This window comes from Saccoglossus kowalevskii, chromosome 6 (assembly GCF_978046115.1).
Source record: "Saccoglossus kowalevskii chromosome 6, keSacKowa6.1, whole genome shotgun sequence".
NCBI lineage: Eukaryota > Metazoa > Hemichordata > Enteropneusta > Harrimaniidae > Saccoglossus > Saccoglossus kowalevskii.
In genome coordinates this window covers 13,099,619-13,124,037 of record NC_140646.1, presented here as the reverse complement: position 1 = coordinate 13,124,037, position 24,419 = coordinate 13,099,619, and the positions used below count along the sequence as shown (strand labels likewise).

The 24,419-nt window shown below is 44.8% G+C and overlaps 11 non-coding genes across 11 annotated transcripts; all 11 read right to left on the bottom strand.

Annotated features, from left to right (window-relative positions):
- Positions 1 to 751: 751 nt before the first annotated feature.
- On the bottom strand, positions 752 to 825 carry TRNAN-GUU (transfer RNA asparagine (anticodon GUU)). Its single transcript has one exon. It is a non-coding gene; the product is annotated as a tRNA-Asn (tRNA).
- Positions 826 to 2,706: 1,881 nt separating this feature from the next.
- On the bottom strand, positions 2,707 to 2,780 carry TRNAN-GUU (transfer RNA asparagine (anticodon GUU)). Its single transcript has one exon. It is a non-coding gene; the product is annotated as a tRNA-Asn (tRNA).
- Positions 2,781 to 7,376: 4,596 nt separating this feature from the next.
- On the bottom strand, positions 7,377 to 7,450 carry TRNAN-GUU (transfer RNA asparagine (anticodon GUU)). Its single transcript has one exon. It is a non-coding gene; the product is annotated as a tRNA-Asn (tRNA).
- Positions 7,451 to 8,735: 1,285 nt separating this feature from the next.
- On the bottom strand, positions 8,736 to 8,809 carry TRNAN-GUU (transfer RNA asparagine (anticodon GUU)). Its single transcript has one exon. It is a non-coding gene; the product is annotated as a tRNA-Asn (tRNA).
- An 831-nt stretch (positions 8,810 to 9,640) lies between these two features.
- TRNAN-GUU (transfer RNA asparagine (anticodon GUU)) lies at positions 9,641 to 9,714 on the bottom strand. The gene has a single exon. It is a non-coding gene; the product is annotated as a tRNA-Asn (tRNA).
- Positions 9,715 to 10,999: 1,285 nt separating this feature from the next.
- On the bottom strand, positions 11,000 to 11,073 carry TRNAN-GUU (transfer RNA asparagine (anticodon GUU)). Its single transcript has one exon. It is a non-coding gene; the product is annotated as a tRNA-Asn (tRNA).
- A 2,793-nt stretch (positions 11,074 to 13,866) lies between these two features.
- On the bottom strand, positions 13,867 to 13,940 carry TRNAN-GUU (transfer RNA asparagine (anticodon GUU)). Its single transcript has one exon. It is a non-coding gene; the product is annotated as a tRNA-Asn (tRNA).
- Positions 13,941 to 15,821: 1,881 nt separating this feature from the next.
- On the bottom strand, positions 15,822 to 15,895 carry TRNAN-GUU (transfer RNA asparagine (anticodon GUU)). The gene has a single exon. It is a non-coding gene; the product is annotated as a tRNA-Asn (tRNA).
- Positions 15,896 to 19,591: 3,696 nt separating this feature from the next.
- TRNAN-GUU (transfer RNA asparagine (anticodon GUU)) lies at positions 19,592 to 19,665 on the bottom strand. Its single transcript has one exon. It is a non-coding gene; the product is annotated as a tRNA-Asn (tRNA).
- A 1,285-nt stretch (positions 19,666 to 20,950) lies between these two features.
- TRNAN-GUU (transfer RNA asparagine (anticodon GUU)) lies at positions 20,951 to 21,024 on the bottom strand. Its single transcript has one exon. It is a non-coding gene; the product is annotated as a tRNA-Asn (tRNA).
- Positions 21,025 to 22,305: 1,281 nt separating this feature from the next.
- TRNAN-GUU (transfer RNA asparagine (anticodon GUU)) lies at positions 22,306 to 22,379 on the bottom strand. Its single transcript has one exon. It is a non-coding gene; the product is annotated as a tRNA-Asn (tRNA).
- Between the last annotated feature and the right edge of the window lie 2,040 nt (positions 22,380 to 24,419).

The window sequence follows — 24,419 nt, the reverse complement described above, 5'->3', positions numbered from 1 at the left end:
CCTGGGTGGGCTTGAACCACCAACCTTTTGGTTAACAGACGAACGCGCTAACCGATGGCGCTACAGACACTGCGACATTGGTGTTATGTTGCATTCATATCGCAAATTCACACATGAGAAAATGTGTGTAATAAAAACTTCTACTTCGTCCCTGGGTGGGCTTGAATCACCAACCTTTCGGTTAACAGCCGAACGCGCTAACCAAATGCGCCACAGAGACTGCAACCTTGGTGATATGTTGTGTTGTATTCATATCGCAAATCCACACATGAGAAAATGTGTGTAATAAAAACTTGTACTTCGTCCCTGGGTGGGCTTGAACCACCAACCTTTCGGTTAACAGCCAAACGCGCTAACCGATTGCGCTACAGACACTGCGACATTGGTGTTATTTTGCATTCATATTGCGAATCCACACATGAGAATTTGTGTGTAATAAAAACTTGTACTTCGTCCTTTGGTGGGCTTGAACAACCAACCTTTCGGTTAACAGCCGAACGCGCTAACCGATTGCGCTACATATACTGCGACATTGGTGTTATGTTGTATTCATATCGCGAATCCTCACATGAGAAAATGTGTGTAATAAAAACTTCTACTTCGTCCCTGGGTGGGCTTGAATCACCAACCTTTCGGTTAACAGCCGAACGCGCTAACCGATGGCGCTACAGACACTGCGACATTGGTGTTATGTTGTATTCATATCGCGAATTCTCACATGAGAACATGTGTGTAATAAAAACTTATACTTCGTCCCTGGGTGGGCTTGAACCACCAACCTTTCGGTTAACAGCCGAACGCGCTAACCGATTGCGCCACAGAGACTGCAACATTGGTGTTATATTGTATTCATATCGCGAATCCACACATCAGAAAATGTGTGTAATAAAAACTTCTACTTCGTCCCTGGGTGGGCTTGAATCACCAACCTTTCGGTTAACAGCCGAACGCGCGAACCGATGGCGCTACAGACACTGCGACATTGGTGTTATGTTTTATTCATATCGCGAATTCACACATGAGAAAATCTGTGTAATAAAAACTTCTACTTCGTCCCTGGGTGGGCTTGAACCACCAACCTTTCGGTTAACAGCCGAACGCGATAACCGATTGCGCCACAGAGACTACAACAATGGTGTTATATTGTCTTCATATCGCGAATTCACACATGAGAAAATGTGTGTAATAAAAACTTATACTTCGACCCTGGGTGGGCTTGAACCACCAACCTTTTGGTTAACAGCCGAACGCGCTAACCGATGGCGCTACAGACACTGCGACATTGGTGTTATGTTGTATTCATATCGCGAATTCACACATGAGAAAATGTGTGTAATAAAAACTTGTACTTCGTCCCTGGGTGGGCTTGAATCACCAACCTTTCGGTTAACAGCCGAACGCACTAACCAATTGCGCCACAGAGACTGTAACCTTGGTGATACGTTGTATTGTATTAATATCGCGAATCCACACGTGAGAAAATCTGCGTAATAAAAACTTCTACTTCGTCCCTGGGTGGGCTTGAACCACCACCCTTACAGTTAACAGCCGAACGCGCTAACCGATGGCGCTACAGACACTGCGACATCGGTGTTATGTTGTATTCATATCTCGAATTCACACATTCGAAAATGTGAGTAATAAAAACTTCTACTTCATCCCAAGGTGGGTTTGAACAACCAACCTTTCGGTTAACAGCCGAACGCGCTAACCGATGGCGCTACAGACTCTGCGACATTGGTGTTATGTTGTATTAATATCGCGAATCCACACGTGAGAAAATGTGCGTAATAAAAACTTCTACTTCGTCCCTGGGTGGGCTTGAACCACCAACCTTTCCATTAACAGCCGAACGCGCTAACCGATTGCGCCACAGAGACTACAACATTGGTGTTATATTGTATTCATGTCGCGAATCCTCACATGAGAAAATGTGTGTAATAAAAATGTGTACTTCGTCCCTGGGTGGGCTTGAATCACCAACCTTTCGGTTAACAGCCGAACGCGCGAACGGATGGCGTTACAGACTCTGCGACATTGGTGTTATGTTGTATTCATATCGCGAATTCACACATGAGAAAATGTGTGTAATAAAAACTTGTACTTCGTCCCTGGGTGGGCTTGAACCACCAACCTTTCAGTTAACAGCCGAACGCGCTAACCAATTGCGCCACAGAGACCGTAACAATGGTGTTATGTTGTATTCATTTCGCGAATCCACACATGAGAAAATGTGTGTAATAAAAACTTCTACTTCGTCCCTGGATGGGCTTGAATCACCAACCTTTCGGTTAACAGCCGAACGCGCTAACCGATGGCGCTACAAACACTGCGACATTGGTGTTATGTTGTATTCATATCGCGAATTCACACATGAGAACATGTGTGTTATAAAAACTTATACTTCGTCCCTGGGTGGGCTTGAACCACCAACCTTTCGGTTAACAGCCGAACGCGCTAACCGATTGCGCCACATAGACTACAACATTGGTGTTATATTGTATTCATATCGCGAATCCACACATGAGAAAATGTGTGTAATAAAAACTTCTACTTCGTCCCTGGGTGGGCTTGAATCACCAACCTTTCGGTTAACAGCCGAACGCGCGAACCGATGGCGCTACAGTCACTGCGACATTGGTGTTATGTTTTATTCATATCGCGAATTCACACATGAGAAAATCTGTGTAATAAAAACTTCTACTTCGTCCCTGGGTGGGCTTGAACCACCAACCTTTCGGTTAACAGCCGAACGCGCTAACCGATTGCGCCACAGAGACTACAACAATGGTGTTATATTGTATTCATATCGCGAATCCACACATGAGAAAATGTGTGTAATAAAAACTTCTACTTCGTCCCTGGGTGGGCTTGAATCACCAACCTTTCGGTTAACAGCCGAACGCGCGAACCGATGGCGCTACAGTCACTGCGACATTGGTGTTATGTTGTATTAATATCGCGAATCCACACGTGAGAAAATGTGTGTAATAAAAACTTCTACTTCGTCCCTGGGTGGGCTTGAATCACCAACCTTTCGGTTAACAGCCGAACGCGCTAACCGATTGCGCTACATATACTGCGACATTGGTGTTATGTTGTATTCATATCGCGAATCCTCACATGAGAAAATGTGTGTAATAAAAACTTCTACTTCGTCCCTGGGTGGGCTTGAATCACCAACCTTTCGGTTAACAGCCGAACGCGCTAACCGATGGCGCTACAGACACTGCGACATTGGTGTTATGTTGTATTCATATCGCGAATTCTCACATTCGAAAATGTGAGTAATAAAAACTTCTACTTCATCCCAAGGTGGGTTTGAACAACCAACCTTTCGGTTAACAGCCGAACGCGCTAACCGATGGCGCTACAGACTCTGCGACATTGGTGTTATGTTGTATTAATATCGCGAATCCACACGTGAGAAAATGTGCGTAATAAAAACTTCTACTTCGTCCCTGGATGGGCTTGAACCACCAACCTTTCCATTAACAGCCGAACGCGCTAACCGATTGCGCCACAGAGACTGTAACAATGGTGTTATGTTGTATTCATTTCGCGAATCTACACATGAGAAAATGTGTGTAATAAAAACTTCTACTTCGTCCCTGGATGGGCTTGAATCACCAACCTTTCGGTTAACAGCCGAACGCGCTAACCGATTGCGCCACAGAGACTACAACAATGGTGTTATATTGTCTTCATATCGCGAATTCACACATGAGAAAATGTGTGTAATAAAAACTTGTACTTCGTCCCTGGGTGGGCTTGAACCACCAACCTTTTGGTTAACAGCCGAACGCGCTAACCGATGGCGCTACAGACACTGCGACATTGGTGTTATGTTGTATTCATATCGCAAATTCACACATGAGAAAATGTGTGTAATAAAAACTTCTACTTCGTCCCTGGGTGGGCTTGAATCACCAACCTTTCGGTTAACAGCCGAACGCGCTAACCAAATGCGCCACAGAGACTGCAACCTTGGTGATATGTTGTGTTGTATTCATATCGCAAATCCACACATGAGAAAATGTGTGTAATAAAAACTTGTACTTCGTCCCTGGGTGGGCTTGAACCACCAACCTTTCGGTTAACAGCCAAACGCGCTAACCGACTGCGCTACAGACACTGCGACATTGGTGTTATTTTGCATTCATATCGCGAATCCACACATGAGAATTTGTGTGTAATAAAAACTTGTACTTCGTCCCTGGGTGGGCTTGAACAACCAACCTTTCGGTTAACAGCCGAAAGCGCTAACCGATTGCGCTACAGATACTGCGACATTGGTGTTATGTTGCATTCATATCGCGAATTCACACATGAGAAATTGTGTGTAACAAAAACTTGTACTTCTTCCCTGTTTGGGCTTGAACCACCAACCTTTCGGTTAACAGGCGAACGCGCTAATCGATTGCGCCACAGAGACTACAACAATGGCGTTATGTTGTATTCATATCGCGAATCCACACATGAGAAAATGTGTGTAATAAAAATGTGTACTTCGTCCCTGGGTGGGCTTGAACCAGCAACCTTTCGGTTAACAGCCAAACGCGCTAACCGATTGCGCCACAGAGACTGCAACATTGGGGTTATATTGTATTCATATCGCGAATTCACACATGAGAAAATGTGTGTAATAAAAACTTGTACTTCGTCCCCGGGTGGGCTTGAATCACCAACCATTCGGTTAACAGCCGAACGCACTAACCAATTGCGCCACAGAGACTGCAATCTCGGTGATATGTTGTGTTGTATTAATATCGCGAATCCACACGTGAGAAAATGTGTGTAATAAAAACTTCTACTTCGTCCCTGGGTGGGCTTGAATCACCAACCTTTCGGTTAACAGCCGAACGCGCTAACCGATTGCGCTACATATACTGCGACATTGGTGTTATGTTGTATTCATATCGCGAATCCTCACATGAGAAAATGTGTGTAATAAAAACTTCTACTTCGTCCCTGGGTGGGCTTGAATCACCAACCTTTCGGTTAACAGCCGAACGCGCTAACCGATGGCGCTACAGACACTGCGACATTGGTGTTATGTTGTATTCATATCGCGAATTCTCACATGAGAACATGTGTGTAATAAAAACTTATACTTCGTCCCTGGGTGGGCTTGAACCGCCAACCTTTCGGTTAACAGCCGAACGCGCTAACCGATTGCGCCACAGAGACTGCAACATTGGTGTTATATTGTATTCATATCGCGAATCCACACATGAGAAAATGTGTGTAATAAAAACTTCTACTTCGTCCCTGGGTGGGCTTGAATCACCAACCTTTCGGTTAACAGCCGAACGCGCGAACCGATGGCGCTACAGACACTGCGACATTGGTGTTATGTTTTATTCATATCGCGAATTCACACATGAGAAAATCTGTGTAATAAAAACTTCTACTTCGTCCCTGGGTGGGCTTGAACCACAAACATTTCGGTTAACAGCCGAACGCGCTAACCGATTGCGCCACAGAGACTACAACAATGGTGTTATATTGTCTTCATATCGCGAATTCACACATGAGAAAATGTGTGTAATAAAAACTTGTACTTCGTCCCTGGGTGGGCTTGAACCACCAACCTTTTGGTTAACAGCCGAACGCGCTAACCGATGGCGCTACAGACACTGCGACATTGGTGTTATGTTGTATTCATATCGCAAATTCACACATGAGAAAATGTGTGTAATAAAAACTTCTACTTCGTCCCTGGGTGGGCTTGAATCACCAACCTTTCGGTTAACAGCCGAACGCGCTAACCAAATGCGCCACAGAGACCGCAACCTTGGTGATATGTTGTGTTGTATTCATATCGCGAATCCACACGTGAGAAAATGTGTGTAATAAAAACTTCTACTTCGTCCCTGGGTGGGCTTGAATCACCAACCTTTTGGTTAACAGCCGAACGCGCTAACCGATTGCGCTACAGACACTGCGACATTGGTGTTATTTTGCATTCATATCGCGAATCCACACATGAGAATTTGTGTGTAATAAAAACTTGTACTTCGTCCCTGGGTGGGCTTGAACAACCAACCTTTCGGTTAACAGCCGAACGCGCTAACCGATTGCGCTACAGACACTGCGACATTGGTGTTATGTTGTATTCATATCGCGAATCCACACATGAGAAAATGTGTGTAATAAAAATGTGTACTTCGTCCCTGGGTGGGCTTGAACCACCAACCTTTCGGTTAACAGCCAAACGCGCTAACCGATTGCGCCACAGAGACTGCAACATTGGTGTTATATTGTATTCATATCGCGAATTCACACATGAGAAAATGTGTGTAATAAAAACTTGTACTTCGTCCCTGGGTGGGCTTGAATCACCAACCTTTCGGTTAACAGCCGAACGCACTAACCAATTGCGCCACAGAGACTGTAACCTTGGTGATACGTTGTATTGTATTAATATCGCGAATCCACACGTGAGAAAATGTGCGTAATAAAAACTTCTACTTCGTCCCTGGGTGGGCTTGAACCACCAACCTTACAGTTAACAGCCGAACGCGCTAACCGATGGCGCTACAGACACTGCGACATTGGTGTTATGTTGTATTCATATCTCGAATTCACACATTCGAAAATGTGAGTAATAAAAACTTCTACTTCATCCCAAGGTGGGTTTGAACAACCAACCTTTCGGTTAACAGCCGAACGCGCTAACCGATGGCGCTACAGACTCTGCGACATTGGTGTTATGTTGTATTAATATCGCGAATCCACACGTGAGAAAATGTGCGTAATAAAAACTTCTACTTCGTCCCTGGATGGGCTTGAACCACCAACCTTTCCATTAACAGCCGAACGCGCTAACCGATTGCGCCACAGAGACTGTAACAATGGTGTTATGTTGTATTCATTTCGCGAATCTACACATGAGAAAATGTGTGTAATAAAAACTTCTACTTCGTCCCTGGATGGGCTTGAATCACCAACCTTTCGGTTAACAGCCGAACGCGCTAACCGATGGCGCTACAGACACTGCGACATTGGTGTTATGTTGTATTCATATCGCGAATTCACACATGAGAACATGTGTGTTATAAAAACTTATACTTCGTCCCTGGGTGGGCTTGAACCAAGAACCTTTCGGTTAACAGCCGAACGCGCTAACCGATTGCGCCACAGAGACTACAACATTGGTGTTATATTGTATTCATATCGCGAATCCACACATGAGAAAATGTGTGTAATAAAAACTTCTACTTCGTCCCTGGGTGGGCTTGAATCACCAACCTTTCGGTTAACAGCCGAACGCGCGAACCGATGGCGCTACAGTCACTGCGACATTGGTGTTATGTTTTATTCATATCGCGAATTCACACATGAGAAAATCTGTGTAATAAAAACTTCTACTTCGTCCCTGGGTGGGCTTGAACCACCAACCTTTCGGTTAACAGCCGAACGCGCTAACCGATTGCGCCACAGAGACTACAACAATGGTGTTATATTGTCTTCATATCGCGAATTCACACATGAGAAAATGTGTGTAATAAAAACTTGTACTTCGTCCCTGGGTGGGCTTGAACCACCAAACTTTTGGTTAACAGCCGAACGCGCTAACCGATGGCGCTACAGACACTGCGACATTGGTGTTATGTTGTATTCATATCGCAAATTCACACATGAGAAAATGTGTGTAATAAAAACTTCTACTTCGTCCCTGGGTGGGCTTGAATCACCAACCTTTCGGTTAACAGCCGAACGCGCTAACCAAATGCGCCACAGAGACTGCAACCTTGGTGATATGTTGTGTTGTATTCATATCGCAAATCCACACATGAGAAAATGTGTGTAATAAAAACTTGTACTTCGTCCCTGGGTGGGCTTGAACCACCAACCTTTCGGTTAACAGCCAAACGCGCTAACCGATTGCGCTACAGACACTGCGACATTGGTGTTATTTTGCATTCATATCGCGAATCCACACATGAGAATTTGTGTGTAATAAAAACTTGTACTTCGTCCCTGGGTGGGCTTGAACAACCAACCTTTCGGTTAACAGCCGAACGCGCTAACCGATTGCGCTACAGATACTGCGACATTGGTGTTATGTTGCATTCATATCGCGAATTCACACATGAGAAATTGTGTGTAACAAAAACTTGTACTTCTTCCCTGTTTGGGCTTGAACCACCAACCTTTCGGTTAACAGGCGAACGCGCTAATCGATTGCGCCACAGAGACTACAACAACGGCGTTATGTTGTATTCATATCGCGAATCCACACATGAGAAAATGTGTGTAATAAAAATGTGTACTTCGTCCCTGGGTGGGCTTGAACCAGCAACCTTTCGGTTAACAGCCAAACGCGCTAACCGATTGCGCCACAGAGACTGCAACATTGGTGTTATATTGTATTCATATCGCGAATTCACACATGAGAAAATGTGTGTAATAAAAACTTGTACTTCGTCCCTGGGTGGGCTTGAATCACCAACCATTCGGTTAACAGCCGAACGCACTAACCAATTGCGCCACAGAGACTGCAACCTCGGTGATATGTTGTGTTGTATTAATATCGCGAATCCACACGTGAGAAAATGTGCGTAATAAAACTTCTACTTCGTCCCTGGGTGGGCTTGAATCACCAACCTTTCGGTTAACAGCCGAACGCGCGAACCGATGGCGCTACAGACTCTGCGACATTGGTGTTATGTTGTATTCACATCGCGAATTCTCACATGAGAACATGTGTGTAATAAAAACTTATACATCGTCCCTGGGTGGGCTTGAACCACCAACCTTTCGGTTAACAGCCGAACGCGCTAACCGATTGCGCCACAGAGACTGTAACAATGGTGTTATATTGTCTTCATATCGCGAATTCACACATGAGAAAATGTGTGTAATAAAAACTTGTACTTCGTCCCTGGGTGGGCTTGAACCACCAACCTTTTGGTTAACAGCCGAACGCGCTAACCGATGGCGCTACAGACACTGCGACATTGGTGTTATGTTGTATTCATATCGCAAATTCACACATGAGAAAATGTGTGTAATAAAAACTTCTACTTCGTCCCTGGGTGGGCTTGAATCACCAACCTTTCGGTTAACAGCCGAACGCGCTAACCAAATGCGCCACAGAGACTGCAACCTTGGTGATACGTTGTGTTGTATTCATATCGCAAATCCACACATGAGAAAATGTGTGTAATAAAAACTTGTACTTCGTCCCTGGGTGGGCTTGAACCACCAACCTTTCGGTTAACAGCCAAACGCGATAACCGATTGCGCTACAGACACTGCGACATTGGTGTTATTTTGCATTCATATCGCGAATCCACACATGGGAATTTGTGTGTAATAAAAACTTGTACTTCGTCCCTGGGTGGGCTTGAACCACCAACCTTTCGGTTAACAGCCGAACGCGCTAATCGATTGCGCGACAGAGACTACAACAATGGCGTTATGTTGTATTCATATAGCGAATCCACACATGAGAAAATGTGTGTAATAAAAACTTGTACTTCGTCCCTGGGTGGGCTTGAACCACCAAACTTTTGGTTAACAGCCGAACGCGCTAACCGATGGCGCTACAGTCACTGCGACATTGGTGTTATGTTTTATTCATATCGCGAATTCACACATGAGAAAATCTGTGTAATAAAAACTTCTACTTCGTCCCTGGGTGGGCTTGAACCACCAACCTTTCGGTTAACAGCCGAACGCGCTAACCGATTGCGCCACAGAGACTACAACAATGGTGTTATATTGTCTTCATATCGCGAATTCACACATGAGAAAATGTGTGTAATAAAAACTTGTACTTCGTCCCTGGGTGGGCTTGAACCACCAAACTTTTGGTTAACAGCCGAACGCGCTAACCGATGGCGCTACAGACACTGCGACATTGGTGTTATGTTGTATTCATATCGCAAATTCACACATGAGAAAATGTGTGTAATAAAAACTTCTACTTCGTCCCTGGGTGGGCTTGAATCACCAACCTTTCGGTTAACAGCCGAACGCGCTAACCAAATGCGCCACAGAGACTGCAACCTTGGTGATATGTTGTGTTGTATTCATATCGCAAATCCACACATGAGAAAATGTGTGTAATAAAAACTTGTACTTCGTCCCTGGGTGGGCTTGAACCACCAACCTTTCGGTTAACAGCCAAACGCGCTAACCGATTGCGCTACAGACACTGCGACATTGGTGTTATTTTGCATTCATATCGCGAATCCACACATGAGAATTTGTGTGTAATAAAAACTTGTACTTCGTCCCTGGGTGGGCTTGAACAACCAACCTTTCGGTTAACAGCCGAACGCGCTAACCGATTGCGCTACAGATACTGCGACATTGGTGTTATGTTGCATTCATATCGCGAATTCACACATGAGAAATTGTGTGTAACAAAAACTTGTACTTCTTCCCTGTTTGGGCTTGAACCACCAACCTTTCGGTTAACAGGCGAACGCGCTAATCGATTGCGCCACAGAGACTACAACAACGGCGTTATGTTGTATTCATATCGCGAATCCACACATGAGAAAATGTGTGTAATAAAAATGTGTACTTCGTCCCTGGGTGGGCTTGAACCAGCAACCTTTCGGTTAACAGCCAAACGCGCTAACCGATTGCGCCACAGAGACTGCAACATTGGTGTTATATTGTATTCATATCGCGAATTCACACATGAGAAAATGTGTGTAATAAAAACTTGTACTTCGTCCCTGGGTGGGCTTGAATCACCAACCATTCGGTTAACAGCCGAACGCACTAACCAATTGCGCCACAGAGACTGCAACCTCGGTGATATGTTGTGTTGTATTAATATCGCGAATCCACACGTGAGAAAATGTGCGTAATAAAACTTCTACTTCGTCCCTGGGTGGGCTTGAATCACCAACCTTTCGGTTAACAGCCGAACGCGCGAACCGATGGCGCTACAGACTCTGCGACATTGGTGTTATGTTGTATTCACATCGCGAATTCTCACATGAGAACATGTGTGTAATAAAAACTTATACATCGTCCCTGGGTGGGCTTGAACCACCAACCTTTCGGTTAACAGCCGAACGCGCTAACCGATTGCGCCACAGAGACTGTAACAATGGTGTTATATTGTCTTCATATCGCGAATTCACACATGAGAAAATGTGTGTAATAAAAACTTGTACTTCGTCCCTGGGTGGGCTTGAACCACCAACCTTTTGGTTAACAGCCGAACGCGCTAACCGATGGCGCTACAGACACTGCGACATTGGTGTTATGTTGTATTCATATCGCAAATTCACACATGAGAAAATGTGTGTAATAAAAACTTCTACTTCGTCCCTGGGTGGGCTTGAATCACCAACCTTTCGGTTAACAGCCGAACGCGCTAACCAAATGCGCCACAGAGACTGCAACCTTGGTGATACGTTGTGTTGTATTCATATCGCAAATCCACACATGAGAAAATGTGTGTAATAAAAACTTGTACTTCGTCCCTGGGTGGGCTTGAACCACCAACCTTTCGGTTAACAGCCAAACGCGATAACCGATTGCGCTACAGACACTGCGACATTGGTGTTATTTTGCATTCATATCGCGAATCCACACATGGGAATTTGTGTGTAATAAAAACTTGTACTTCGTCCCTGGGTGGGCTTGAACCACCAACCTTTCGGTTAACAGCCGAACGCGCTAATCGATTGCGCGACAGAGACTACAACAATGGCGTTATGTTGTATTCATATAGCGAATCCACACATGAGAAAATGTGTGTAATAAAAACTTGTACTTCGTCCCTGGGTGGGCTTGAACCACCAACCTTTCAGTTAACAGCCGAACGCGCTAACCGATTGCGCCACAGAGACTGCAACATTGGTGTTATATTGTATTCATATCGCGAATCCACACATGAGAAAATGTGTGTAATAAAAACTTCTACTTCGTCCCTGGGTGGCTTGAATCACCAACCTTTCGGTTAACAGCCGAACGCGCGAACCGATGGCGCTACAGACACTGCGACATTGGTGTTATGTTTTATTCATATCGCGAATTCACACATGAGAAAATCTGTGTAATAAAAACTTGTACTTCGTCCCTGGGTGGGCTTGAATCACCAACCTTTCGGTTAACAGCCGAACGCACTAACCAATTGCGCCACAGAGACTGTAACCTTGGTGATATGTTGTATTGTATTAATATCGCGAATCCACACGTGAGAAAATGTGCGTAATAAAAACTTCTACTTCGTCCCTGGGTGGGCTTGAACCACCAACCTTACAGTTAACAGCCGAACGCGCTAACCGATGGCGCTACAGACACTGCGACATTGGTGTTATGTTGTATTCATATCGCGAATCCTCACATGAGAAAATGTGTGTAATAAAAACTTCTACTTCGTCCCTGGGTGGGCTTGAATCACCAACCTTTCGGTTAACAGCCGAACGCGCGAACGGATGGCGCTACATACACTGCGACATTGGTGTTATGTTGCATTCATATCGCGAATTCACACATGAGAAATTGTGTGTAACAAAAACTTGTACTTCGTCACTGTTTGGGCTTGAACCACCAACCTTTCGGTTAACAGCCGAACGCGCTAATCGATTGCGCCAGAGACTACAACAATGGCGTTATGTTGTATTCATATCGCGAATCCACACATGAGAAAATGTGTGTAATAAAAATGTGTACTTCGTCCCTGGGTGGGCTTGAACCACCAACCTTTCGGTTAACAGCCAAACGCGCTAACCGATTGCGCCACAGAGACTGCAACATTGGTGTTATATTGTATTCATATCGCGAATTCACACATGAGAAAATATGTGTAATAAAAACTTGTACTTCGTCCCTGGGTGGGCTTGAATCACCAACCTTTCGGTTAACAGCCGAACGCACTAACCAATTGCGCCACAGAGACTGCAACCTTGGTGATATGTTGTATTGTATTAATATCGCGAATCCACACGTGAGAAAATGTGCGTAATAAAAACTTCTACTTCGTCCCTGGGTGGGCTAGAACCACCAACCTTACAGTTAACAGCCGAACGCGCTAACCGATGGCGCTACAGACACTGCGACATTGGTGTTATGTTGTATTCATATCTCGAATTCACACGTGAGAAAATGTGCGTAATAAAAACTTCTACTTCGTCCCTGGGTGGGCTTGAACCACCAACCTTTTGGTTAACAGACGAACGCGCTAACCGATGGCGCTACAGACACTGCGACATTGGTGTTATGTTGCATTCATATCGCAAATTCACACATGAGAAAATGTGTGTAATAAAAACTTCTACTTCGTCCCTGGGTGGGCTTGAATCACCAACCTTTCGGTTAACAGCCGAACGCGCTAACCAAATGCGCCACAGAGACTGCAACCTTGGTGATATGTTGTGTTGTATTCATATCGCAAATCCACACATGAGAAAATGTGTGTAATAAAAACTTGTACTTCGTCCCTGGGTGGGCTTGAACCACCAACCTTTCGGTTAACAGCCAAACGCGCTAACCGATTGCGCTACAGACACTGCGACATTGGTGTTATTTTGCATTCATATCGCGAATCCACACATGAGAATTTGTGTGTAATAAAAACTTGTACTTCGTCCTTGGGTGGGCTTGAACAACCAACCTTTCGGTTAACAGCCGAACGCGCTAACCGATTGCGCTACATATACTGCGACATTGGTGTTATGTTGTATTCATATCGCGAATCCTCACATGAGAAAATGTGTGTAATAAAAACTTCTACTTCGTCCCTGGGTGGGCTTGAATCACCAACCTTTCGGTTAACAGCCGAACGCGCTAACCGATGGCGCTACAGACACTGCGACATTGGTGTTATGTTGTATTCATATCGCGAATTCTCACATGAGAACATGTGTGTAATAAAAACTTATACTTCGTCCCTGGGTGGGCTTGAACCACCAACCTTTCGGTTAACAGCCGAACGCGCTAACCGATTGCGCCACAGAGACTGCAACATTGGTGTTATATTGTATTCATATCGCGAATCCACACATCAGAAAATGTGTGTAATAAAAACTTCTACTTCGTCCCTGGGTGGGCTTGAATCACCAACCTTTCGGTTAACAGCCGAACGCGCGAACCGATGGCGCTACAGACACTGCGACATTGGTGTTATGTTTTATTCATATCGCGAATTCACACATGAGAAAATCTGTGTAATAAAAACTTCTACTTCGTCCCTGGGTGGGCTTGAACCACCAACCTTTCGGTTAACAGCCGAACGCGATAACCGATTGCGCCACAGAGACTACAACAATGGTGTTATATTGTCTTCATATCGCGAATTCACACATGAGAAAATGTGTGTAATAAAAACTTATACTTCGTCCCTGGGTGGGCTTGAACCACCAACCTTTTGGTTAACAGCCGAACGCGCTAACCGATGGCGCTACAGACACTGCGACATTGGTGTTATGTTGTATTCATATCGCGAATTCACACATGAGAAAATGTGTGTAATAAAAACTTGTACTTCGTCCCTGGGTGGGCTTGAATCACCAACCTTTCGGTTAACAGCCGAACGCACTAACCAATTGCGCCACAGAGACTGTAACCTTGGTGATACGTTGTATTGTATTAATATCGCGAATCCACACGTGAGAAAATCTGCGTAATAAAAACTTCTACTTCGTCCCTGGGTGGGCTTGAACCACCACCCTTACAGTTAACAGCCGAACGCGCTAACCGATGGCGCTACAGACACTGCGACATCGGTGTTATGTTGTATTCATATCTCGAATTCACACATTCGAAAATGTGAGTAATAAAAACTTCTACTTCATCCCAAGGTGGGTTTGAACAACCAACCTTTCGGTTAACAGCCGAACGCGCTAACCGATGGCGCTACAGACTCTGCGACATTGGTGTTATGTTGTATTAATATCGCGAATCCACACGTGAGAAAATGTGCGTAATAAAAACTTCTACTTCGTCCCTGGGTGGGCTTGAACCACCAACCTTTCCATTAACAGCCGAACGCGCTAACCGATTGCGCCACAGAGACTACAACATTGGTGTTATATTGTATTCATATCGCGAATCCTCACATGAGAAAATGTGTGTAATAAAAATGTGTACTTCGTCCCTGGGTGGGCTTGAGTCACCAACCTTTCGGTTAACAGCCGAACGCGCGAACGGATGGCGTTACAGACTCTGCGACATTGGTGTTATGTTGTATTCATATCGCGAATTCACACATGAGAAAATGTGTGTAATAAAAACTTGTACTTCGTCCCTGGGTGGGCTTGAACCACCAACCTTTCAGTTAACAGCCGAACGCGCTAACCAATTGCGCCACAGAGACCGTAACAATGGTGTTATGTTGTATTCATTTCGCGAATCCACACATGAGAAAATGTGTGTAATAAAAACTTCTACTTCGTCCCTGGATGGGCTTGAATCACCAACCTTTCGGTTAACAGCCGAACGCGCTAACCGATGGCGCTACAAACACTGCGACATTGGTGTTATGTTGTATTCATATCGCGAATTCACACATGAGAACATGTGTGTTATAAAAACTTATACTTCGTCCCTGGGTGGGCTTGAACCACCAACCTTTCGGTTAACAGCCGAATGCGCTAACCGATTGCGCCACATAGACTACAACATTGGTGTTATATTGTATTCATATCGCGAATCCACACATGAGAAAATGTGTGTAATAAAAACTTCTACTTCGTCCCTGGGTGGGCTTGAATCACCAACCTTTCGGTTAACAGCCGAACGCGCGAACCGATGGCGCTACAGTCACTGCGACATTGGTGTTATGTTTTATTCATATCGCGAATTCACACATGAGAAAATCTGTGTAATAAAAACTTCTACTTCGTCCCTGGGTGGGCTTGAACCACCAACCTTTCGGTTAACAGCCGAACGCGCTAACCGATTGCGCCACAGAGACTACAACAATGGTGTTATATTGTCTTCATATCGCGAATTCACACATGAGAAAATGTGTGTAATAAAAACTTGTACTTCGTCCCTGGGTGGGCTTGAACCACCAACCTTTTGGTTAACAGCCGAACGCGCTAACCGATGGCGCTACAGACACTGCGACATTGGTGTTATGTTGTATTCATATCGCAAATTCACACATGAGAAAATGTGTGTAATAAAAACTTCTACTTCGTCCCTGGGTGGGCTTGAATCACCAACCTTTCGGTTAACAGCCGAACGCGCTAACCAAATGCGCCACAGAGACTGCAACCTTGGTGATATGTTGTGTTGTATTCATATCGCAAATCCACACATGAGAAAATGTGTGTAATAAAAACTTGTACTTCGTCCCTGGGTGGGCTTGAACCACCAACCTTTCGGTTAACAGCCAAACGCGCTAACCGATTGCGCTACAGACACTGCGACATTGGTGTTATTTTGCATTCATATCGCGAATCCACACATGAGAATTTGTGTGTAATAAAAACTTGTACTTCGTCCCTGGGTGGGCTTGAACAACCAACCTTTCGGTTAACAGCCGAAAGCGCTAACCGATTGCGCTACAGATACTGCGACATTGGTGTTATGTTGCATTCATATCGCGAATTCACACATGAGAAATTGTGTGTAACAAAAACTTGTACTTCTTCCCTGTTTGGGCTTGAACCACCAACCTTTCGGTTAACAGGCGAACGCGCTAATCGATTGCGCCACAGAGACTACAACAATGGCGTTATGTTGTATTCATATCGCGAATCCACACATGAGAAAATGTGTGTAATAAAAATGTGTACTTCGTCCCTGGGTGGGCTTGAACCAGCAACCTTTCGGTTAACAGCCAAACGCGCTAACCGATTGCGCCACAGAGACTGCAACATTGGGGTTATATTGTATTCATATCGCGAATTCACACATGAGAAAATGTGTGTAATAAAAACTTGTACTTCGTCCCCGGGTGGGCTTGAATGACCAACCATTCGGTTAACAGCCGAACGCACTAACCAATTGCGCCACAGAGACTGCAATCTCGGTGATATGTTGTGTTGTATTAATATCGCGAATCCACACGTGAGAAAATGTGTGTAATAAAAACTTCTACTTCGTCCCTGGGTGGGCTTGAATCACCAACCTTTCGGTTAACAGCCGAACGCGCTAACCGATTGCGCTACATATACTGCGACATTGGTGTTATGTTGTATTCATATCGCGAATCCTCACATGAGAAAATGTGTGTAATAAAAACTTCTACTTCGTCCCTGGGTGGGCTTGAATCACCAACCTTTCGGTTAACAGCCGAACGCGCTAACCGATGGCGCTACAGACACTGCGACATTGGTGTTATGTTGTATTCATATCGCGAATTCACACATGAGAAAATGTGTGTAATAAAAACTTATACTTCGTCCCTGGGTGGGCTTGAACCGCCAACCTTTCGGTTAACAGCCGAACGCGCTAACCGATTGCGCCACAGAGACTGCAACATTGGTGTTATATTGTATTCATATCGCGAATCCACACATGAGAAAATGTGTGTAATAAAAACTTCTACTTCGTCCCTGGGTGGGCTTGAATCACCAACCTTTCGGTTAACAGCCGAACGCGCGAACCGATGGCGCTACAGACACTGCGACATTGGTGTTATGTTTTATTCATATCGCGAATTCACACATGAGAAAATCTGTGTAATAAAAACTTCTACTTCGTCCCTGGGTGGGCTTGAACCACAAACATTTCGGTTAACAGCCGAACGCGCTAACCGATTGCGCCACAGAGACTACAACAATGGTGTTATATTGTCTTCATATCGCGAATTCACACATGAGAAAATGTGTGTAATAAAAACTTGTACTTCGTCCCTGGGTGGGCTTGAACCACCAACCTTTTGGTTAACAGCCGAACGCGCTAACCGATGGCGCTACAGACACTGCGACATTGGTGTTATGTTGTATTCATATCGCAAATTCACACATGAGAAAATGTGTGTAATAAAAACTTCTACTTCGTCCCTGGGTGGGCTTGAATCACCAACCTTTCGGTTAACAGCCGAACGCGCTAACCAAATGCGCCACAGAGACCGCAACCTTGGTGATATGTTGTGTTGTATTCATATCGCGAATCCACACGTGAGAAAATGTGTGTAATAAAAACTTCTACTTCGTCCCTGGGTGGGCTTGAATCACCAACCTTTTGGTTAACAGCCGAACGCGCTAACCGATTGCGCTACAGACACTGCGACATTGGTGTTATTTTGCATTCATATCGCGAATCCACACATGAGAATTTGTGTGTAATAAAAACTTGTACTTCGTCCCTGGGTGGGCTTGAACAACCAACCTTTCGGTTAACAGCCGAACGCGCTAACCGATTGCGCTACAGACACTGCGACATTGGTGTTATGTTGTATTCATATCGCGAATCCACACATGAGAAAATGTGTGTAATAAAAATGTGTACTTCGTCCCTGGGTGGGCTTGAACCACCAACCTTTCGGTTAACAGCCAAACGCGCTAACCGATTGCGCCACAGAGACTGCAACATTGGTGTTATATTGTATTCATATCGCGAATTCACACATGAGAAAATGTGTGTAATAAAAACTTGTACTTCGTCCCTGGGTGGGCTTGAATCACCAACCTTTCGGTTAACAGCCGAACGCACTAACCAATTGCGCCACAGAGACTGTAACCTTGGTGATACGTTGTATTGTATTAATATCGCGAATCCACACGTGAGAAAATGTGCGTAATAAAAACTTCTACTTCGTCCCTGGGTGGGCTTGAACCACCAACCTTACAGTTAACAGCCGAACGCGCTAACCGATGGCGCTACAGACACTGCGACATTGGTGTTATGTTGTATTCATATCTCGAATTCACACATTCGAAAATGTGAGTAATAAAAACTTCTACTTCATCCCAAGGTGGGTTTGAACAACCAACCTTTCGGTTAACAGCCGAACGCGCTAACCGATGGCGCTACAGACTCTGCGACATTGGTGTTATGTTGTATTAATATCGCGAATCCACACGTGAGAAAATGTGCGTAATAAAAACTTCTACTTCGTCCCTGGATGGGCTTGAACCACCAACCTTTCCATTAACAGCCGAACGCGCTAACCGATTGCGCCACAGAGACTGTAACAATGGTGTTATGTTGTATTCATTTCGCGAATCTACACATGAGAAAATGTGTGTAATAAAAACTTCTACTTCGTCCCTGGATGGGCTTGAATCACCAACCTTTCGGTTAACAGCCGAACGCGCTAACCGATGGCGCTACAGACACTGCGACATTGGTGTTATGTTGTATTCATATCGCGAATTCACACATGAGAACATGTGTGTTATAAAAACTTATACTTCGTCCCTGGGTGGGCTTGAACCAAGAACCTTTCGGTTAACAGCCGAACGCGCTAACCGATTGCGCCACAGAGACTACAACATTGGTGTTATATTGTATTCATATCGCGAATCCACACATGAGAAAATGTGTGTAATAAAAACTTCTACTTCGTCCCTGGGTGGGCTTGAATCACCAACCTTTCGGTTAACAGCCGAACGCGCGAACCGATGGCGCTACAGTCACTGCGACATTGGTGTTATGTTTTATTCATATCGCGAATTCACACATGAGAAAATCTGTGTAATAAAAACTTCTACTTCGTCCCTGGGTGGGCTTGAACCACCAACCTTTCGGTTAACAGCCGAACGCGCTAACCGATTGCGCCACAGAGACTACAACAATGGTGTTATATTGTCTTCATATCGCGAATTCACACATGAGAAAATGTGTGTAATAAAAACTTGTACTTCGTCCCTGGGTGGGCTTGAACCACCAACCTTTTGGTTAACAGCCGAACGCGCTAACCGATGGCGCTACAGACACTGCGACATTGGTGTTATGTTGTATTCATATCGCAAATTCACACATGAGAAAATGTGTGTAATAAAAACTTCTACTTCGTCCCTGGGTGGGCTTGAATCACCAACCTTTCGGTTAACAGCCGAACGCGCTAACCAAATGCGCCACAGAGACTGCAACCTTGGTGATATGTTGTGTTGTATTCATATCGCAAATCCACACATGAGAAAATGTGTGTAATAAAAACTTGTACTTCGTCCCTGGGTGGGCTTGAACCACCAACCTTTCGGTTAACAGCCAAACGCGCTAACCGATTGCGCTACAGACACTGCGACATTGGTGTTATTTTGCATTCATATCGCGAATCCACACATGAGAATTTGTGTGTAATAAAAACTTGTACTTCGTCCCTGGGTGGGCTTGAACAACCAACCTTTCGGTTAACAGCCGAACGCGCTAACCGATTGCGCTACAGATACTGCGACATTGGTGTTATGTTGCATTCATATCGCGAATTCACACATGAGAAATTGTGTGTAACAAAAACTTGTACTTCTTCCCTGTTTGGGCTTGAACCACCAACCTTTCGGTTAACAGGCGAACGCGCTAATCGATTGCGCCACAGAGACTACAACAACGGCGTTATGTTGTATTCATATCGCGAATCCACACATGAGAAAATGTGTGTAATAAAAATGTGTACTTCGTCCCTGGGTGGGCTTGAACCAGCAACCTTTCGGTTAACAGCCAAACGCGCTAACCGATTGCGCCACAGAGACTGCAACATTGGTGTTATATTGTATTCATATCGCGAATTCACACATGAGAAAATGTGTGTAATAAAAACTTGTACTTCGTCCCTGGGTGGGCTTGAATCACCAACCATTCGGTTAACAGCCGAACGCACTAACCAATTGCGCCACAGAGACTGCAACCTCGGTGATATGTTGTGTTGTATTAATATCGCGAATCCACACGTGAGAAAATGTGCGTAATAAAACTTCTACTTCGTCCCTGGGTGGGCTTGAATCACCAACCTTTCGGTTAACAGCCGAACGCGCGAACCGATGGCGCTACAGACTCTGCGACATTGGTGTTATGTTGTATTCACATCGCGAATTCTCACATGAGAACATGTGTGTAATAAAAACTTATACATCGTCCCTGGGTGGGCTTGAACCACCAACCTTTCGGTTAACAGCCGAACGCGCTAACCGATTGCGCCACAGAGACTGTAACAATGGTGTTATATTGTCTTCATATCGCGAATTCACACATGAGAAAATGTGTGTAATAAAAACTTGTACTTCGTCCCTGGGTGGGCTTGAACCACCAACCTTTTGGTTAACAGCCGAACGCGCTAACCGATGGCGCTACAGACACTGCGACATTGGTGTTATGTTGTATTCATATCGCAAATTCACACATGAGAAAATGTGTGTAATAAAAACTTCTACTTCGTCCCTGGGTGGGCTTGAATCACCAACCTTTCGGTTAACAGCCGAACGCGCTAACCAAATGCGCCACAGAGACTGCAACCTTGGTGATACGTTGTGTTGTATTCATATCGCAAATCCACACATGAGAAAATGTGTGTAATAAAAACTTGTACTTCGTCCCTGGGTGGGCTTGAACCACCAACCTTTCGGTTAACAGCCAAACGCGATAACCGATTGCGCTACAGACACTGCGACATTGGTGTTATTTTGCATTCATATCGCGAATCCACACATGGGAATTTGTGTGTAATAAAAACTTGTACTTCGTCCCTGGGTGGGCTTGAACCACCAACCTTTCGGTTAACAGCCGAACGCGCTAATCGATTGCGCGACAGAGACTACAACAATGGCGTTATGTTGTATTCATATAGCGAATCCACACATGAGAAAATGTGTGTAATAAAAACTTGTACTTCGTCCCTGGGTGGGCTTGAACCACCAACCTTTCAGTTAACAGCCGAACGCGCTAACCGATTGCGCCACAGAGACTGCAACATTGGTGTTATATTGTATTCATATCGCGAATCCACACATGAGAAAATGTGTGTAATAAAAACTTCTACTTCGTCCCTGTGTGGGCTTGAACGACCAACCTTTCGGTTAACAGCCAAACGCGCTAACCGATTGCGCTACAGACACTGCGACATTGGTGTTATTTTGCATTTATATCGCGAATCCACACATGAGAATTTGTGTGTAATAAAAACTTGTACTTCGTCCCTGGGTGGGCTTGAACAACCAACCTTTCGGTTAACTGCCGAACGCGCTAACCGATTGCGCTACAGACACTGCGACATTGGCGTTATGTTGCATTCATATCGCGAATTCACACATGAGAAATTGTGTGTAACAAAAACTTGTACTTCGTCCCTGTTTGGGCTTGAACCACCAACCTTTCGGTTAACAGCCGAACGCGCTAATCGATTGCGCCACAGAGACTACAACAATGGCGTTATGTTGTATTCATATCGCGAATCCACACATGAGAAAATGTGTGTAATAAAAACTTGTACTTCGTCCCTGGGTGGGCTTGAACCACCAACCTTTCGGTTAACAGCCGAACGCGCTAACCGATTGCGCCACAGAGACTGTAACAATGGTGTTATGTTGTATTCATATCGCGAATCCACACATGAGAAAATCTGTTTAATAAAAAACTTCTACTTCGTCCCTGGGTGGGCTTGAACCACCAACCTTTCGGTTAACAGCCGAATGCGCTAACCGATTGCGCCACAGAGACTACAACAATCGTGTTATATTGTATTCATATCGCGAATCCTCACATGAGAAAATGTGTGTAATAAAAACTTCTACTTCGTCCCTGGGTGGGCTTGAATCACCAACCTTTCGGTTAACAGCCGAACGCGCGAACCGATGGCGTTACAGACTCTGCGACATTGGTGTTATGTTGTATTCATATCGCGAATCCACACATGAGAATTTGTGTGTAATAAAAACTTGTACTTCGTCCCTGGGTGGGCTTGAACAACAAACCTTTCGGTTAACAGCCGAACGCGCTAACCGACGGCGCTACAGACTCTGCGACATAGGTGTTATGTTGTATTAATATCGCGAATCCACACGTGAGAAAATGTGCGTAATAAAAACTTCTACTTCGTCCCTGGGTGGGCTTGAACCACCAACCTTTCCGTTAACAGCCGAACGCGCTAACCGATTGCGCCACAGACACTGCGACATTGGTGTTATGTTGTATTCATATCGCGAATTCACACATGAGAACATGTGTGTAATAAAAACTTATACTTCGTCCCTCGGTGGGCTTGAACCACCAACCTTTCGGTTAACAGCCGAACGCGCTAACCGATTGCGCCACAGAGACTACAACATTGGTGTTATATTGTATTCATATCGCGAATCCACACATGAGAAAATGTGTGTAATAAAAACTTCTACTTCGTCCCTGGGTGGGCTTGAATCACCAACCTTTTGGTTAACAGCCGAACGCGCTAACCGATGGCGCTACAGACACTGCGACATTGGTGTTATGTTGTATTCATATCGCAAATTCACACATGAGAAAATGTGTGTAATAAAAACTTCTACTTCGTCCCTGGGTGGGCTTGAATCACCAACCTTTCGGTTAACAGCCGAACGCGCTAACCAAATGCGCCACAGAGACTGCAACCTTGGTGATATGTTGTGTTGTATTCATATCGCAAATCCACACATGAGAAAATGTGTGTAATAAAAACTTGTACTTCGTCCCTGGGTGGGCTTGAACAACCAACCTTTCGGTTAACAGCCGAACGCGCTAACCGATTGCGCTACAGATACTGCGACATTGGTGTTATGTTGCATTCATATCGCGAATTCACACATGAGAAATTGTGTGTAACAAAAACTTGTACTTCGTCCCTGTTTGGGCTTGAACCACCAACCTTTCGGTTAACAGCCGAACGCGCTAATCGATTGCGCCACAGAGACTACAATAATGGCGTTATGTTGTATTCATATCGCGAATCCACACGTGAGAAAATGTGCGTAATAAAAACTTCTACTTCGTCCCTGGGTGGGCTTGAACCACCAACCTTCCCGTTAACAGCCGAACGCGCTAACCGATTGCGCCACAGAGACTACAACATTGGTGTTATATTGTATTCATATCGCGAATCCTCACATGAGAAAATGTGTGTAATAAAAACTTCTACTTCGTCCCTGGGTGGGCTTGAATCACCAACCTTTTGGTTAACAGCCGAACGCGCTAACCGATGGCGCTACAGACACTGCGACATTGGTGTTATGTTGTATTCATATCGCAAATTCACACATGAGAAAATGTGTGTAATAAAAACTTCTACTTCGTCCCTGGGTGGGCTTGAATCACCAACCTTTCGGTTAACAGCCGAACGCGCTAACCAAATGCGCCACAGAGACTGCAACCTTGGTGATATGTTGTGTTGTATTCATATCGCAAATCCACACATGAGAAAATGTGTGTAATAAAAACTTGTACTTCGTCCCTGGGTGGGCTTGAACAACCAACCTTTCGGTTAACAGCCGAACGCGCTAACCGATTGCGCTACAGATACTGCGACATTGGTGTTATGTTGCATTCATATCGCGAATTCACACATGAGAAATTGTGTGTAACAAAAACTTGTACTTCGT